Genomic DNA, 19,672 nt, shown 5'->3' on the forward strand with positions numbered 1-19,672 from the left:
ATTTTTCTTGTGTTCTAAGAATGGAATTGCTGAGTCATAGGGTTGGTACATGTTTAACTTTGGTTGAAACTTCCAAAAAGTTTTCAAAAGAGGTATGCCATTTCATTTATTACTTCCAGCAGTTTGAAGATTCCTTGGATATTCTTTGTACACAATCATGTCATTTATGAATAAAGATAGTTTTACTATTTTTTTCCAGTTTTCAAATTTTTCTCTCCTTATTGTACTGGTTAGACCTCCCATATCATGCTAAATAGAAGTGGTGATAACAGACATCCTTGTCTTCAAGGATGCCTTCACTCACTATTTCACCATTAAAGTCTGATGTTATTTATAGGTTTTAGGTAAATAATTGTGTCAAATTGAAGAAGTTTCTTTATATCCTTAGTCAACTAAGAGTTTTTGTTATAAATGGGTATTGAATTTTATAAAATGCTTTTTTGTATCTTTTAAGATGATCATACTGTCAATATTATATTGAATGATTTTTTGATAATATTAAGCCAATGATGTCTTTCTGATATTAACTCACATGACCATGTTGTGTATAGTTCTTATATAATACTGTATTTGATTTGTTAATAATAGTTCATTTAGAATTTTTTCCATATATATTCTTAAGGTGCCGCGTCCTCTTCTAACCACGTTGTCTGACAAGGTCCGGACACGAAGAGAAAAGCTTCAAGGCATGCATCTTCTAGGAAGAGGACGTGGCATGGGAGTGGGACTAATTGGTATTACGAGAATTATACTAAGAATTGTTATTCTGATTTACCTAATGACTAACCTGGGAATAGCAAACAAAATGCTTGAAATCTTGCCATTTCGATGAAATTCTGAAGAAATGCCAGCTTCCCCTGAAACGGTCACCACTGCATGTCCGGAATATCTTAACAATTTACTAATTCAATTAGGTAAGATATTTCCCCCCGAAAGTCTTTAATAAACAAGTCATAGATGAATTGCAACAGATAGAACTAAGGGAGGCACCCTATACTCCTGTGCCTCCTCCCCAGATAGAAGGAGTATTTCACAAAGGATTCCTGACCCTCCCTTGCCCTTTACAGGAGTATACAATGAAAATAGATTAAAAATAGTTAACAAAGACAGACTACATGTCCCTTACACTAGTTTGCCTTTCATGAAACAGTTAGCATGCCAAGGTCCTCCCTGGTGCCTGCGGTCCAAAAAACAAGAATGTCCTATTCTATTTCAATTAAATATATATTATAAGAAATGTTGCCCTTATCTCCTTGGAGATCTTAAACAAAACATAGCTGATCTAGAGAAAGAGAAAAGAAATAGGGGTTAGAATAAAGTTAATCAATAACCTTAGACAAAGAATCAAAAAACCATATCTGGGTGCCAATATTTTGCTGTTACAAAAACAAGTCTCTCTATCATTCTGTTCCTTCCCTCTGTCTAATTGAAACTAACCTCCTGGGACTATGATACTTAACTTTCTGCTTCTGTAACCGCAAATGCTTAACCTATGCCAAAACAGAAAGTATATAATCACAAAGAAAATTACAATAAATCGGAACAGTGTCACACTGCCTCTGAGTCGTGTAGTCATCTGTCTCCCGGCACCGATGCCTTACCACCTTCGGGACCTCCCGGATCCTGCTGCAGCTGGACTGCGGCATTAAGGGATATTGTTCTGTAATATTTTTTTTTTCTTGAAATGTATTTGATGCTTTCGGTATCAAGGTTATACTGCCTTCTCTGAAAGATTTTCTGTAGAATTGTTCATCTTTTTTCTGAAAAGTTTGGTAGCGTTTACCAGTGTAGCCACCTGGATCTGGTGGGGGTTTTTTGTTGGAATGTTTAAGTTTTAGATTAAATTTCATTATAAGACATGGAATTATTAAGAATTTATATCTCACTCTGGCTGGTTTGGCTCAGCAGTTAGAGCATCGGCCTGCAGTCCGGAGAGACCCGGGTTCGGTTCCCGCTAAGGGCACGTACCTCGGTTGCGGTTTGCCCCTGGCCCTGGTTGGGTCGTGTCGTTGGGAGCCACTCGATGTGTCCCTTTCATGTCGATGTTTCTCTCTCTCTCTCCCTCCCTCCCACTGTATCTGAACAAAAAATGGAAAAATGAACCGAACCCGGGTCTCTCGGGACCGCAGGCCGTGGCTCCAATCGCTGAGCCAAACCGGCCAGGGCTCTTCTTTTTTTTTTTAATTTAAAAAATTTTGTTAATTCTCATCTGAAGATATTTTTTCATTGATTTTTAGATAGACTAGAAGGGAGGGAGGAAGAGAGAGAAAAATATTGATGTGAGAAACACATTGATTGGTTACCTCCTGCGCAGCCCCTAGGCTGTGAGGCAACAGGAACTCTCATTCATTGCCAGTTGGAAGGCAAAATGTTACAGCCAATTTAGAAGACACTTTGGCAGTTTCTTACAAATTATACATACTCTCATAATATATCTAGCAATTTTGATTTTTGGTATATACCCAAAAGAACTTACTAGTTTACTAGAGTCCCCTTTTACAGTTTACTAGAGTCTCCTTTTCTCCACATCCTCACCAGCAGTTATGTTTGATTTGTTGATGGTAGCCATTCTGGCAGGTGTTAAGATGATACCTCACAGTCATTTTAATTTGCATCTTTCTGATGCTTAGTGACATTGAGTATTTTTTCATATGTCTCTTGGCCATTTATATGTTCTCTTTGGAGAAGTGTCTATTCAGGCCCTCTCCCCATTTTTAAATTGGTTTATCTTCCTTTAGTTGAGTTGTATGAGTTCTTTATATATCTAGAAATTAACTCTTATCTGATGTATCATTGGCAAATATGTTCTCCCATACAGTGAAGTCCCTTTTCATTTTGATGCTGGTTTCTTTTTCTGTGGAGAAGCTTTTTAGTTTGGTGCAATCTCATTTATTAACTTTTTCCTTTGTTTCTCTTGCCCTAGGCAATGTGTTGGTGAAAATTCTGCTACGTGTGATGTCTGAGATTTTGCTGCCTACATTTTCTTCTAGGGTTTTTATGATTTCAGAGTTACATTTAAGTCTTCTATCCATTTTGAGTTTATTCTTGTGTATGGTGTAAGTTGGTGGTCTACTTCTGTGTTTTTATATGTACCTGTCCAATTTTCCCAACACTATTTATTGAAGAGATTGTCTTTACTCCATTGTATGCTCTTGCTGCCTTTATTAAATATTAATTGAGCATAATAGCTTAGGTAGATTTTTATATTCCTATATTCTCTGTTCTGTTCCATTGATCTACATGCCTGCCTTTGTGCCAGTACTAGGCTGTTCTGATTATTATGACTTTGTAGTATAATCTGATATCTGATATTGTGATCCCTCCAAATTTGTTCCTCTTTTCCAAGATTGCTGTGACTATTCAGGGTCTTTTAGGTTCCACATAAACTTTTGGAGTATTTGTTCTAGATATGTAAAACATGTCATTGGTATTTTAATAGGGATTGTGTTGAATATATAGATTGCTTTGGGTAGTATGGATAGTTTAATGACGTTGATTCTTCCAATTCACGAACATGGCATATACTTCCATGTTCTTATATCTTCGTGTATTTCTTTTTTCAGTGTCCTGTAGTTTTCTGAGAACAGGTCATTTACCTCCTTGGTTAAATTTATTCTTAGGTATCTTCACTTTTTTCTTGCAATGTAAATGGGATTTTTTTTTAAGTTTCTCTTTCTGAGTGTTCATTATTGGTATATAGAAGTTCCATATATTTCTGGATGTTAATTTAATTTAGTATACTGCTACTTTGTCAAATTCATTTATTAAATGTAGTAGTTTTTTAGTGGAGTCTTTATGGTTTTTTTATGTACAATATCATGTCATCTGCAATAATGACAGTTTCACTTTCTTCTTTCCAATTTGGATCCCCTTTAATTTTTTTCTCCTTGTCTGATTGCTGAGGCTAAGACTTCTAGTACTAAGCTGAATAAGAATGGTGAAAGTGAACATCCCTGTCTTGTTTCTGTTTTTAAGGGAAATGCATTTAGTTTTTGTCCACTGAGTATGATGTTGTTTGTAGGTTTGTCATATATGGCCTTTATTATGTTGAGGTTTGATCCCTCTGTTGCCATTTTGCTGAGAGTATTTCTCAAAAATGGGTGCTGGATTTTGCCAAATGCTGTTTCAGCATCTACTGATATGATCATATGATTTTTGGGGGGCAGAATTTTATGGTTTTATTAACACAAATACAATGTGTACACAATCTGTCTATTCATTTTCTTCGCTGCGCAGCCTGGCATTGGGATTGGTGACTCTGATGGCCAGCTGGGCTGCTCTTTCCACAGTGGCTTTGTGGTTCTTTGAGGAAACGTTGTGAGCAATCTCAGCACAGTGAGATTTGTTGCACACCAGCAGCACTTCAAGCTCCTTGAATCATCTGTGCACCCGATTGTCAATACCTCTAGGTTTTCGCCAGTTCCGCTTAATTTTGACATATCGGTCTGACTGGTGCCGGATGAAATTCTTGGTCCTCTTTTTAACAATCTTGGGTTTCTCAAGGGGTCTGAGGGCAGCCATGGTGCCAAGTAGAAGATTGCTGCCAACTCTGTAGGCAGCGCTGAGGAAGGGACTGATCATATGATTTTTATCTTTCATTTTGTTTGTGTAGTGTATCACATTTATTTGCAAATATTGTACCAGCCTTTCATCCCTGGGATAAATCCCACTTGGTCATGGTAAATAATTTTTTAATATATTGCTGGATTGCCCTGGCTGGTTTGGCTCTGCGGTTAGAGTGTCATCCTGCATTCCGGAGAGATCCAGGTTTGGTTCCCGCTAAGGGCACGTACCTCAGTGGCAGTTTGTCCCCAGCCCTGGTTGGGTCGTGCAGGAGGCAGCCACTTGATGTGTCCCTTTCACATCAATGTTTCTCTCTCTCTCTCCCTCCCACTCTATCTGAACAAAAAATTAAAAAATGTCCTCAGTGAGGATAAAAATATATATATTGCTGGATCAAATTTGCTAATATTTTGTTGAGGATTTTGGCATTTATGTTCATCAGGGATATTGACCTGTGACTTTCTTTCTTTGTAGTGTTTTAGAATTAGGACTATACTGGCCTCATAAAAAGCTTGGAAGTCTTCCTTCCCCTTGAATATTTTGGAATAGTTTGAGGAGAATAGATATTAGTTCTTTGAATGTTTGGTAAAACTACCCTGTGAAGCCATCCAGACCAGGGCTTTTGTTTGCTGGGAGTTTACTAATTACTTCTATTTTCTTAGTTGTTACTGGTCTGTTCAGGTTTTCTGACTCTTCCCGGTTGAGTTTTGAGACTGTATTATTCCAGCCCTGGCCAGTTTGGCTCAGCAGTTAGAGCATTGGCCTGCAGTCCAGAGAGACCCAGGTTCGGTTCTTGCTAAGCGCACGTACCTCGGTTGCAGTTTGTTCCCAACCCTGGTTGGGTCGTGCAAGTGGCAGCCACTCGATGTGTCCCTTTCACGTCAATGTTTCTCTCTCTCCTCCCCCCCCCCCCACTCTATCTAAACAAAAAATGGAAAAAGATCCTCGGGTGAAGATTAAAAAAAAATGGAGAGACTGTATGATTCCAGAAATTGGTCTATTTTGCCTAGGTTATCTAATTTGTTGACATATAATTGTTCAGAGTATTTTCTTACAATTCTTTGTATTTCTGTGGCGTCGTTGTTACTTCACTTCTTTTGTTTCTGATTTTATTAATTTGTGTCCTCTCTCTTTGTTTCTTGGTGAGTCTGGCTAATGGTCCATCAATTTTTTTTTAATCTTTTCAAAGAACCAGCTCTTGGTTTCATTGATCTTTTGTATATTGTTTTTTTTTAGTCTCTATGTCATTTATTTTCACTTTGATCTTTATTATTTCCTTCCTTCTACTTACTCTAGGTTTTTATTTTGTTCTCTTTCTAATTATTTAAGCTGTAGGGTTAGATTTTATTAGAAATTTTTCTTTTTTCTTGAAGTAAGCCTATAATCTATGAACTTCCCTCTCAAGACTGCTTTCGCTGTGTCCCATAGATTTTGTGTTGTTGTGTGTTCAGTTTCAGACAGTGTTTTTATTTCTTCCTTGATCTCATTGGTAATCCATTCATTCTTTTAATAACATGCTATTTAGCTTCTATGTGTTTGAATATATTTGAGTGTTTTTATTGTAATTGATTTCTAATTTCATGCCATTGTGATCCAAAAAGATGCTTAATATGATTTCAATCTTCCTGAACTTGTAAAGACTTATTTTGTGTCCTAACATGTGGTCTATTGTTGAGAATGTCTCATGTGCACTTGAGAAGAATGTATATTCTGCAGGTTTATGGTGCAATGTTCTGTAAATATCAATCAGATCCACCTGATCAAGTGTGTCATTTAGGGTCTCTGTTTCCTTGTTGATTCTTTGTCTAGAAGATCTATCCAGTGATGTCAGTCGGGTGTTAAAATGTCCTACTGTGATTGTAATCCTGTCAATCTCTCCCTTAAAGTCCTACAGCTGTTGTTAAATATGTTTTGGTATTCCTATATTGGGTGCATATATGTTTACCAGAGTTATATCCGCTTGTTGAATTGATCCTTTTAATATTATGTAGTACCTTTCTTTGTCTCTTGTTATGGCCTTCATTTTAAAGTCTATTTTATCAGGTATGAGTATTGCTATTCCAACTTTTTTTTTTTCATTTCTACATGCATGAAACAAAATTTTCCATCCCTTCACTTTCATCCTGTGCGAGTCTTTTTATTTTTCCTGAGGTAGTTCTTTTGTAGACGGCATAGATATGGGTCATGTTTTCCTATCCAGTCAGCTACCCTTGTCTTTTTATTGGAGCATTGAAGACATTTACATTTAAGGTTATTATTGATAGGTACTTATTAGTTGCCATTTTTACTCTTTATGCCTGTTTTCCTCTGTCTCTCTATTTCTTCTTCTTTCAACAGTCCATTTAGCATTTCTTGCAATGTTGATTTGGTGGTGATAAACTCCTTTACCTTTTTTTTTTTTTCTGCAAAGCTCTTTATTTCACCTTCAATTTTGAATGATAGCCCTGCTGGTTAGAGTAGTGTTGGAAATTCCTTGCATTTCTTTACTTAGTATACTTTATGCCACTACTTTCTGGCCTGAAGTATTTCTATTGAGAAATTATCTGACAGTCTAATAGGAGCACCTTTGTAGCTAACTTTCTATCCCTCTCTTGCAGCCCTTTAAGATTCTTTCTTTGTCATTAACATTTGCCATTTTAATTATTATGTGTCTAGGTGTGGGTCTTTTGGGGTTCATCTTTTGTTTTTTGATAAAAAAATTATATCTTTATTGTTGAATGTATTACAGTTGTTCCTCATTTTTCTCCCATTGACCCCCTCCTTCCCACTCCCACCCCGCCCCCTCCTACCTTTTCCCACATGTTGTCTGTTGTACCCTTGTAGGTAACTAACTGCTTTTCTCTTGCTGCTTTTTAAGAAAATTTTTTAAAATTTTTTATCCTCACCCAAGGATATGTTTTCATTTTTTGTTCAGATAGAGTGGGAGGGAGAGAGAAGAAGAGAGAGAGAGAGAGAAACATTGACATGAAAGGGACACATTGTGTGGCTGCCACCTGCACGACCAACCAAGGCCGGGGACAAACTGCAACAGAGGTACGCGCCCTTAGGGGGAACCTAACCCGGGTCTCTCTGGACCATAGGCCGACGCTCTAACTGCTGAGCAAAACCGGCCAGGGCTCTCTTGCTGCTTTTAAGATTCTCTCTTTGTCTTGAACCTTTTGCATTTTGATGATGATGTGTCTTGGTGTGGACCTCTTGGAGTTCATCTTGTTTGGGACTCTGTGCTTCCTGGACTTGTATGTCTGTTTACTTCACCAAGTTAGGGAAGTTTTCTGCCGTTATTGTTTCAAATAGGTTTTCGATTTCTTGTTCTCTCTCTTCTCCTTCTGGCACCCCCAAGATGCGAATGTTGACACGCTTGGAATTGTCCCAGAGGCTTCTTACACTATCCTCATTTTTTTGGCTTCTTTTTTCTTTTTGCTATTCTAATTGGGTGTTTTTTGCTTCCATATATTCCAAAGCAATGGTTTGCTTCTTGGCTTTACCTATTCTACTATTGAATCTGTGTAAATTATTCTTTATTTCAGTTAGTGCCTCCTTCATTTCTGACTGGTCCTTTTTTTTTAAATTTTTCTTTTTTTAAAATTGAATTTATTGGGATGACAATGGTTAATAAAATTATGTAGGTTTCAGGTGTACAGTTCTATAATACACTATCTGTACACTTATTGTGTGTTCATCACCCCAAGTCATGTCTCCTTCCATCACCATTTATCCCCCCTTTACCCTCTTCTACCTCACCCTTTCCTTCTGGTATTCATCACACTGTTGTCTGTGTCTATGAGTATTTTGTTTTCTTTGAGGTTTGTTGTTGTTTCTGCTTAATTCCTTCATCTTTGTCATCCTACAGGGTGAACTTCTGCATAGATCTAACACTCAAGAGCGCCTGAGAACTTGGCAGTCTGGCAGGTCAAAGGCCTCCAGAAAATGTCATCTGACCACAATTACACAAGCATAAAACAAAACAAAACAAATCTGTGCAGACAGAAAGACTGGCAGAAGGGACTACGCAGTGCTGAGGGGAACGCGGTGAGCTGGATTTTAATCTCAGCTCTGGCACTGAGGCACTCTGCTGCCTTGGGCATGTTGTCTAACTTCTCCAAACCTCGGTTTCTTTCTCTACAGAAGGAAATAACAGCATTTAAATAATACCTCAGAGAGTTGTTGTGAAAATTTTATATTACATCATGTATGCAATTACACAGCAGGGAGCCTAGTACTTAAAATAACCCTCAGAAATGGGAAACAATGGATTGTTGTGGCTTATGAGTGGTGAGACTAAGAGTGACTTTTTCCTTCAATTTTCTTGTTTTTTGGTATTGTCCACATTTTGCACAATGAACATATATTGGGTGTCTGCATCAGTCTTGGCCACCTGACCAGCGTTCTTCCCACCTAGGCCCATTCAGTGGGGCTCCTCACAGGGTCTTTGGCCCGCTGTGTGTGAACAGTGCTAGCTTCTGCCATAAGGGCCTCTGCTCTGTGGGTCAGCGGCAATGGGGAGGGACTGAGATCACAGTGACCACAGGCATAGCATGGAAGGCTGCTGCACACATTTGCATTGTTTTCTTCTTGCTAAGTTCTGACTGGTCCTTTTTTATGCTCTTGAAGCGCTCACTAAGTTCAATGAGGTTCTCACTAAGTTCATTGAGCATCCTTATAAGCAGTATTTTGAACTTGGCATCTGTTAGGTTGCTTATCTCCATTTCACTTAGTTCTTTTCCTGGGGTTTTGTTCTGTTCTTTCATTTGGGACCTGTTTCTTTGTCTCCTCATTTTGGCTGCCTCCCTGTGTTTGTTTCAGTGTATTACTTAATGAGAGGTATGGGGCTAGCTGAGACCAGATGCTGCTCGTTTGAAAGAATTTAGGAAAACCTGAAGCAGGATCCAGACAGGCCAATCCTATGGTAAAACCACTGGCAACAGCTTGGGTGGGCCTGAAAGTTGGGTGGGGTAGGGCCGCAGGGAATCACCAGGGCAGGGCCAAGTTGCTGGAGTCCCAGATATGGTGGCTGTCTGCCATCCCGGGTAAGGGCTCACCAAAGGAACAAAGGCCTCTGACAGCACGTCTGTCCCAGAGAAAGCCCCCTCTCCAGCCCTCGCTCCAATGCCAAACAGCTCAGTTCTTCCCTGTATGTCTCTGGTGCCCCTCGACCTGCCTCCCCTCCAAGCTTAGAGGGAGAGAGTCCAATAAGTCCATTCATGGGCCCTTTAAGAGGAGCTTCCTGGGGCTCCAGCTGCCTCAGCCTCCCTGAGCCTCAGTTCTTGGCGTTTATCTTGATTGGAACCTCTGTGTTTCCTTGACTTGTGTGACATTTTCCTTCAGCCGTTAGGGACTTTTTTTTGTCATTATTTCTTCAAGCAGGTTTTCTATTCCTTTCTCTGATTATTCTCCTTCTGGTACCCCAATGATGCCAATGTTGTTATGTTTTATATTGTCCCAAAACTCTCTTGAACTCTCCTTTTGCTTTTTTAATCCTCACCCGAGGACATTTTCCCATTTTTTGTTCAGACAGAGTGAAAGGGAGAGAGAGGAAGAGAGAAACATTGATGTGAAAGGGACACATTAAGTGGCTGCCACCTGCACGGGGACAAACTGCAACCAAGGTACACGCCCTTAGCGGGAACCGAACCTGGCTCTCTCTGGACCGCAGGCCGATGCTCTAACCTCTGAGCCAAACTGGCCAGGGCAACCAAAGTATATCTTATTAACCAAATAGATAAACTGCGGTACATCTGGACAGTGGAATATTATTCAGTGTTAAGAAGAAATGAGCTACTAAAATATGAAAGACATGGAGGAAACTCAGGTGACTGTTACTAAGTGAATGAACCTACACAAGTTTTTTCCTCCTTATTTGCAGGTTTACTTTCTATGGTTTCAGTTACTCATAATTGTAAGGTTGGCTGGCTCGGAGGAGTCACATGACTTCGAGGAAAGAGATGGCCCAAGGAGAAATCAAAACCACCAATCAAATACTTCTCTTTGTTATGCAGAATCACTCCACCTTACCCCTCGACCAATCAAGTACCTCCCCTCTTCGTCCTTCAACCTCCCCTATAAAAGTTTCCTGGGTGGACATAACAGCGCGACTTCCCTGGCCCCAAACCCCGAGCCAGTGAACCTCGCCCAGCAGTGCTCCAATAAAACTTTCTTGCCCACTTTTGCAGTTTTGTTTCTCTTTCTTCCTTGGTGAGAGACCTTACATTTGGTGCTGAAACCCGGGAGGAGCTTGAACCCTCCTGAGCCGCTCCTCTCCCTCTCTCCTGAGGAAGACCAGAGACCACCGACCTCCTACCCAGTTCAGCATACAGTGTGGTAAGTTCCCCTTGCCCTTGGCCTCCCCTCAGTTCTTTCCACCTCCGGGGCTCCCTGTCCATAATCGTGGCTGCATCAGGGACCTCCTATCTGTTCTGGGTGCGTGGGGCTCCGTGGAGACGTTCTGGATACTCCCCACTCTATTTGTCTCTTCGTTGACCAGAGATTGAGTTGTGGAACACCAATTCTCATCTCTGATCACTCCAGAACTGAGGCTGACCATGGGCAATCAGGAATCTCGACCGGACTTGGAGATACCTCTAGGATGTTTCATACTAAATCTCTCAAAAATAGATCCCTCTCTAAAGAAGAAACTTACCTTTTTCTCCACCATGGCCTGGCCACAATATCCACTAGACAATCTATTTGGATATCCTCCTGCAGGGACTTTCGATTTTAACATACTCAGTGACTTACAAAACTTTTGCCAAAGAAATGGGAAAGGGTTGGAAGTCCCTTACATTCAGGCCTTTTGGTACTTGCGTTCCCATCCTAACCTGCTCTATGGCTCAGGTCATCCTAGCCAAGGACACCCCCTCCAGACCCTCTGCTCCTGACCCTTCCTTGTTTGCTGATGCCCCAGAAGAACTTTCTCCACCCCCTATCCAGCCTGATCCCGCTCCCAATTCTTCTCTGCCATACCCAGATCCGTCTTCCCCTAACCCCTCTTTGCCTCCAGCCTCTGACCCTGCTCTCCCCTCCCCTGTTAGCGCCCACACCTGATCACTTTGTGCCACACAGGAAGAAGTCAACCTTCTCTGCCTTCTCTGTGAAGTGGCGGGAACAGAAGGGGTAGTTCGGGTTCATGTTTCTTTCTCTCTTTCTGACCTATCCGCCATTAAAAAATAGTTAGGGTCTTACTCAACTAACCCCACCGCCTTTGCCAAAGAATTCAGATACCTCACTACAAACTAAGGGAGATCACTCAGGGACCTGATGAAAATCCAGCACTCTTTCTGAATCATCTCTCCAATGCTATGATTCTCCACACCCGACTAGACCCTACCTCAGAGGCAGGGGCTACCATCTTAGCTACACATTTTATCTCCCAATCTGCTCCAGATATTAGAAAGAAACTAAAAAAAGGCAGAGGAGGGCCTTCAGACCCCTATCCGAGATCTGATAAACACGGCATTTAAAGTCTTTAATGCCCAGGAAGACAAGGCTGAGGCCCCACATCAAGCCCAAATGCAGCAGAAGGTAAACCTCCAAACCTGGGATATGGAGAACGCCCGACCTAAGGAATATAAGGTCTCTGGGCCACCAAAGGGAACCCCACCAGAGGCCTGTTTCAAATGTGGCAACGAAGGCCACTGGGCTCGTCAGTGCCCATGCCCACAGCTACCTACAAAACCGTGCCCAGACTGCAAATAGCCTGGTCACTGGCATAGCGATTGCCCCTTCTGGGCAACGGGCTCCCTCAGCACCTCCACACAGGGGACAAGCCAGCCAAGCGAGCCCATCACTTGAACTCCTCGGCCTCATGGACGACTGATGCAGCCCAGACTCAAGAACCCCTATCACCCTTACTGAGCCCAGGTTAACACTACAGGTAGCGGGTAAGTCCATCCCTTTCTTAGTGGACACGGGGGCTACCTTCTCTGTTTTGCCATCTCACTCTGGGGCTCTAGTCCTTTCTCAGGTCTCAGTTATGGGAATTGATGGAAAACCCTCCTTCCCCCTCGAACTCGGCCTCTCTCAAGCATTCTGGAAGGACCCATCCTCACAGTCCTTTCTAGTCATGCCTTCTTGCCCGATACCTCTTTTTGGCCAAGACATACTTCACAGCCTTGGAGCCACCATCCAACTGACATCTCACAGGTCAGCCTCCTTCCATCATTCTCTTACCTTCCCCCCAACTCAACCCAGCGACCTTGCTTCCGATTCCGGTCATGCTACTGGAACCTACCCATTCCTGTCCAGAACTGATAGACTCTCTCAGCAGACCCCGGGATGGTCTGTCTGACTCACCTTTAGAAGACCTGGACCTTATCCTTTTTGTAGATGGGAGTTCAGCACTGGGGCCTGATGGGTTGCGGCAAGCGGCCTACGCGGTAGTCACCGACTCTGCTCTAGAGGCCCAGTGCCTTCCAGATGGCATCACTCCCAAAAGGCTGAACTCATAGCTCTTACCCGGGCACTCACTCTAGCCTGGGGAAAATGGGTTACCACCCACACTGACTCTGAATATGCCTTTCTCATCAATCATAGCCACTCTCCACTCTGGAAAGAATGGGAATTCCTCACTACCAAGGGCTCCCCCATTATCAATGCTGCCCTCATCTACATTGCAAAGACATCAAACCTCACGGGATCCTGTTTCTCTAGGGAACACTCGAGCAGACACAATAGCTCGGGGTCTCACCTTGGACACCTCTACACCCATCATATTTCTCTTCACCCCTATTAAACCCTCTTATACTTCCCAGGAAGAGGAGACTCTTCTACAAAAAGGAGGAAGAAGAACTGACCAGGGATGGATATTCCTGGAAGACAAAATTGCCCTGCCGGGGGAGCAGGCTGCGGCCCTCCCCTCTGACATCCACCGCTCCCTACGTGTAGGGCCTAAAACCCTCTACCGGTTTTTGCAGCCACTCTTTCTTCTCCCAGGCCTCCAGCGAGCTTTTGAAAAAGTACGTGCGACCTTTGCTATGTATTCAAAGACCTCTCCTCAGGGTGGTCTCCACCCCTGATTCCCTACCCACCAAATGAGAGGACATCAGCCAGCCCAAAACTGGCAAATTGATTTCACCCATATGCCTCCCCACAAAACACTTCGCTACCTCCTGACCTTTGTTGATACCTTTTCAGGATGGATCGAGGCCTTTCCCACCCCCTGGGAAATAGTGGACGCCGTTGCCTCTATCCTCATTGACCACATCATCCCACGTGTTGGACTGCCTACGCCATTCAATCAGACAACGGTCCTGCCTTTACTGCTAAGTGGTTCAGCAGGTAGCGAACTCCCTTAACATCACCTGGAAACTCCACATACCATGTCATCCCCAATCCTCTGGTAAAGTTGAAAGGGCCCATGGTTTCCTAAAAAACCACCTGACCAAACTTTCTATTGAGGTTAAACTCTCCTGGCTGGTCCTTCTCCCTCTCACCAGGACCAGAGCTACTTCACAAGGCCCTACAGGGCTCAGCCCCTTTGAACTGCTTTATGGGAGACTGTTTCTAATTAACCATAATTTCCTCATAAATCCCCCACCTCTGGCCACCTACTTCCCTTTCCTATGGCTGCTCCACCATCTCTTGAGGGAACATGCAGATCGGACTCTCCTGCCTATACGGGGCCCTGATGGCGCCCAGCCCACAGTTCCCCTCCAGCCAGGAGACAGCGTCCTCCTATGAGAACTCCAGCCCAGCTCCTTGCCACCTCAGTGGACGGGACCCCATACGGTAATATTAACCATCCCCACGGCAGCCAGACTCCTGGGACAGACACCCTGGTACCATGTGTTCCACCTCAAATGGGCCCTGGCCCAAGACCATTGGCAATCAGAACCCTTGGGCCCCACCCACCTCCAGATTACTGGGAGCCTGGCTCCCTTGGCCCCTCCTCCTTCTCCTAATCCTTATTCTGGGAAATCCCAGTAAGACTAACCAGATCCAGGCCTACGTCTGGTGTTTCTATGTACAAGAAAGCTGGACTGAAGGTGGGACAACGGACACCCACTTCCTGACCACAGCTGACTGCCAGCTTGGGGACTGCCAGGCAGCGGTCACCATCACAGCCCAGATGTCAAAAATGAAAAGCGCACCTAATTCCGGTAGCTTCGCCGTTTGTTTCCTTCACGAACAGACCCGGGATCACTGCTGCTGGTGGCCCAAGATGTTTGGAGGCTGCCATTACCGGTCCTGTGCCATAAACTACTTTGAGCCATTCACATTTATTTATTTAATTAAAAAAATTTTTATTTATTAATTTGTTTTTGTTACAGATGTTTCTCATTTTTCCGTCATTGACACCCTCCTGCCCCCCTTCCCCACCTCATCCCCAGCTTTGTTGTCTATGTTCATTGGTCATGCATACATGCATGTAAATTCTGTGGTTTATCTCTTCTCCCATGAGCCCCCCTCCTCTGAGGCTTCTCAGCCTGTACCCCAAGAGCCATCCAAATTTAAACTCATCATCAAAGACCCCTGGGATGAGAAATGGGTAAAAGGTGTAGAAGGAAAAGTCTACAGATGGCACACGGACAGCTACCCCTCAGCCACCCTGGACAGTCACCTGCAACCCTGAAAAGGCCCATTCCCCTGGCTGGCCCTGATTCGTCAAGGGGCAGAAACCTTGAGTCACTCCGGACTGGGTAGTGTTACCGACTGCTTCATGTGTGCTGTTCTTGGCTGTTCACCCCTCACGGCAGTTCCCCTAATCCAGGGCTTCAACGACTCGACTCTGCCCAGCCCACCCTTTCCTCCACTAACAGAGGCACCCCTATTCTGGGAATTCCTCACCCCAAACTTCTCTATGTTACATAGGCTCTTCTACCTCCTCAGCTCATCTCCCTTGCACCTCCGCTATCGTGGTCACTGCTTTACTTAATGCACCACCTGGAGGATTCTTTTGATGCAATGAAACCCTAACTAAATCTATGAACACCTTATCCCCTTTTCCCTGCTTGCCAGTTATGCTAGTACCCCAACTTACGATGTATGGCCAAGCAGAATTCCTTTTCTTGCCATCCCAACCGGCCCGCCGGGAGAAAAGGGCAGTCTTTCTCCCAGTCCTGGTGGGCTCTCTTTAGCCTCCTCCCTCATTGGCGCAGGTATGGGAGGTGGCACAATAGGACACAGCATAACAACCACTTCCCAGCTGGAAGAAAAACTCCACATAGCTGTAGAGGCATCAGCAACATCCCAGCCTCTCTCCAGTGCCAGATCACCTCCCTTACTCAGGTTACACTCCAAAATTGACAGGCTCTAGACCTACTAACAGCGGACAAGGGAGGGACCTCTCTCTTCCTCCAAGAACAATGCTGCTACTATATCAATGAGACTGGTCTAGTAGAAGGAAATATCAATGTCCTGAATTGCCTGCAAGACGAGCTCCACAGGAAGCAGACAACAGATAACCCTTTCTCAGGATGGTGGCAGTCACCAGCATTTACATGGATTGCACCCATCCTAGGCCCTCTCCTAATTATCTGCCTATTACTGATGCTTGCTCCTTTTTTCCTCAGATTTTTACAAAGCCGCATCCGCAAGGTCTCTCGAGTACCTATCAACCAGATACTACTTCACCCCTACATGCGACTCCCTTCTGAGCCACTGACCACCGACCTTCCCTCCCCGTGACACCCCTACCCAGCAGGAAGCAGCCAGACAGAAAACAGCGCCCATATCTAACACACAGGGTCGGAATGTAAGGTCAGCGGGCTCCAAGGAGTCACATGACTTCAGGGAAAGAGATGGCCCGAGGAGAAATCGAAACCACCAATCAAGTAGTGATACCTCGGTTCTCGAACATAATTCGTTCCAGGAGGACGGTCGAGAACCGAATTGTTCGAGAACCGAAGCAATGAAACCCAATAGGAAAGCGGACTCCACAAAGCGTGACTCTCTCTCTGCACTCACACTGATGACGCGAGCAAGGCGCGCTGGGCCGAATGAACGCCATTCGGCTCAACTCGGCTCATCTCGGAAGTTCGAGTTCCAAATATTTGTTCGGATTCTGAGACAAAAGTTTCTCGAATCTCTTGGTCGAATACCAATTTGGTCGAAAACTGAGGCGTTCGAGAACCGAGGTATCACTGTACCTCCCCTCTTCATTCCTTAACCTCCCCTATAAAACTTTAATGGGTGAACATAATAGCACGTCTTCCCTGGCCTGAACCCCCAGACCAGCGAACCTCACCCGGGAGTGCTCCAATAAAACTTTCTTGCCCGCTTTTGTGGCTTTGTTTCTCTTTCTTCCTCGGCGAGAAATCTTACAATAAACTACAGTACAGAAATGCTCAATGGAAAATTCCAGAAATAAGCAATTGTGCACCATTCTGAGTAGTGTGATGATCTCTGTGCCATCCCGCTCTTTCCTGCCCAGGCCATGAATTATCCCATTTGTCCAGGGTATCTACTGGAGAGCCACCTGAGTCAGAAGAGGCTCTCCCCTCCTCGGCTCTTGTCATGCTCACAAGAAAGAATTCAGAGGAGTGACAGAAAGCAGTGTTAAAGCAAGGCGTGCAAATTTATTAAGCAAGCAGAGCAAACAAATGTATTAAGAATGTTGGCATAAAGGACAAACACGAAACTCAGCTAGTCTGAGTGCCCCACCTGGTATGGGTTCAAGGGTTTTATGCTCCCATCCTCCTATAGGTTTCAAGTTTCCCCTGTCAGATAGACTTGATTTCACAATCCCCCTTTTGCCTTAGCCAGTTTTGCTCAATGGTCAGAGCGTCGGTCTGCGGCCCAGAGAGACCCCGGTTTGGTTCCCGCTAAGGGCGCGTACCTCGGTTGGTTTGTCCCCTGCCTTGGTTGGGTGTGCAGGTGGCAACAACTTGATGTGTCCCTTTCATGTCAATGTTTCTCTCTCTCTCTCTCTCTCTCCCCCCCTCTCCCTCCCACTCTATCTGAACAACAACAACAACAACAATAAAAATGGAAAAATGTCCTCAAGTGAGGATTAAAAAACAAACAAACAAAACACAATCCCCCTTTTACATTGTTGTAACTTTTCCCAGAATTTATGAGAACATCTGACAATTTTATCTTGGCAAGTCCCAAGGCTACTGACTTCTTTGTTGAGTGGGTGATATAATCTTCCCTTCTCTGTTCCCCTCCTCCTACCCTAGCAGCTATCTTGCCTAACATATCGCACTGTATATGCTAGTTGGTTCTGTTAGCAGATTGACTGTCCCAGTATCAGAGTACTGTGTTCAAGTACTTCTTATCTACTTAATAATAGTTCCAAAGTGCAAGAGTAGAGTTGCTGGCAATTCAGATGTGCCAAAGAGAAGCTGTAAAGGGCTTTCTTTAAGTGAAAAGGTGAAAGTTTGCAACTTAATAAGGAAAGCAAAGGTTATATGCTGAGGTTGCCAAGATCTATGGTAAGAACAAATCTGTGAAATGGTGAAAAAGAATAAAGCTATGCCAATTTGCTGAGAGAGAGAGAGAGAGACTATAACACATAACTTTATTATTATAGTATTTGTTACAATTATTTTATTATTAGTTATTGTTGTTAATATCTTAATGTGCCTAATTTATAAATTAAACTTTGTCATGTCATAGGTATGTATTTATAGGAGAAAACAGCCCACAATTCTGTGGATAGTAGTGCCATATAATAAGATGGTTGCTATTTATCCTCTCTGGCTCCATATACACCAGCATCTTTTAATTGTTATTTAGGGCTCTATTAGGCATAACTGACTCATTCTCATCCTGAAAATACCCTTATTTAATCTTTTAAACCATATGTTAAAGGTCACAATTCAGTAACACTTTTTTTAAAAATCTTTACCCGAGGACACTTTTGCATTTATCTTCAGATAGAGTGGGAGGGAGAGAGTGAAGAGAGAGAGAGAGAAACATCAACATGAGAGAGACACATGGACTGGTTGCCACCCGCACAACCCAACCAGGGCTGGGGACAAACTGCAACCAAGGTACGTACCTTAGCAGGAACCAAACCCAAGACTCTCTGGTCTGCAGGCTGACACTCTAACAGCTGAGCCAAACTGGCCAGGGCTCAGTAACATTTTTTATAAGTGAAAATATAAAAATCCAAAATAATCAACTGAATAACTATTTGTACTAAAAATAGAATGCAATAAAGAGATAGAATATAAGATCAACAGAAACAAATCAATCTTTCTTACATATCAATTAGAAAAAATTAATAGAATAAATGAACTCAGTAATAGCAAGAAAAACTAAATATTTCCTAAGAATAAACAAAAAAAGTAATATGCAAGACCTGTGTGAAGAAAACAATAGAACCTGACTGGAAGACAGAATATTTGACTTGAATAAATATTTTGTTTCCAGATAGGGAATCTTAGTATTGTAAAGATTATTACGTTTTCCACATTTATTGGTAAGGTCAAGGCAATCCAATAAAAATTTCAGTTGAATTTTTAAGAACCCCGACAAATTGGTTCTCAAATTTATGTTGAATCCTGAAAAAGAAAATGTATTTAAATATTTAAAGAAAGATAAAAATTGAAAAGATGTATTTCAAAACAAATGATAACATTGTAATTATTGAAACAGTATAGTAATTGTGGGAAAAGATAGCTTCATGCATATAAAGGAACTTAGTTTGCAATAAAGATGCTATTTCAAATCATTGAGCGGCTGCCACCCACACGACCAACCAGGGCCGGGGACAAACTGCAACCAAGGTACGTGCCCTTAGCGGGAACCAAACCGGGGTCTCTCCGGACCGCAGGCTGATGCTCTAACTGCTGAGTCAAACCGGCCAGGGCTGGAAAGATCTTCAATCAGGTGTGTAACCAAAGGAATTTTAGGCAATGAGATATCTGTTTTCAGTCTGAAAAGCTAAAAATAAAACAAAAAGTTCGTCATTCAGAGAAGTGATAGAAATGTGCATTCCTCTGTGGGTGGAAGTTAAACTGATTAAAGCCTTCACGTGGAACAATTTTCTGGAAATTGTAAGTTCCTTTTACCCATCAATTCCCTTGCAGGATTTCCTACAGAAATAGTTGCACATATGTAAAAAAAAAAAATGTTTATTGCAGCATTGTTTGGGGGTATACTTAGGTGATAGAACCAGACTAGGCGGACTCTACCACTAGTTTTCTGACCAAAAGCAAGTTAACAT

This window comes from Molossus molossus, unplaced genomic scaffold (genome assembly GCF_014108415.1).
Source record: "Molossus molossus isolate mMolMol1 unplaced genomic scaffold, mMolMol1.p scaffold_m16_p_20, whole genome shotgun sequence".
Classification (NCBI taxonomy): Eukaryota; Metazoa; Chordata; class Mammalia; order Chiroptera; family Molossidae; genus Molossus; species Molossus molossus.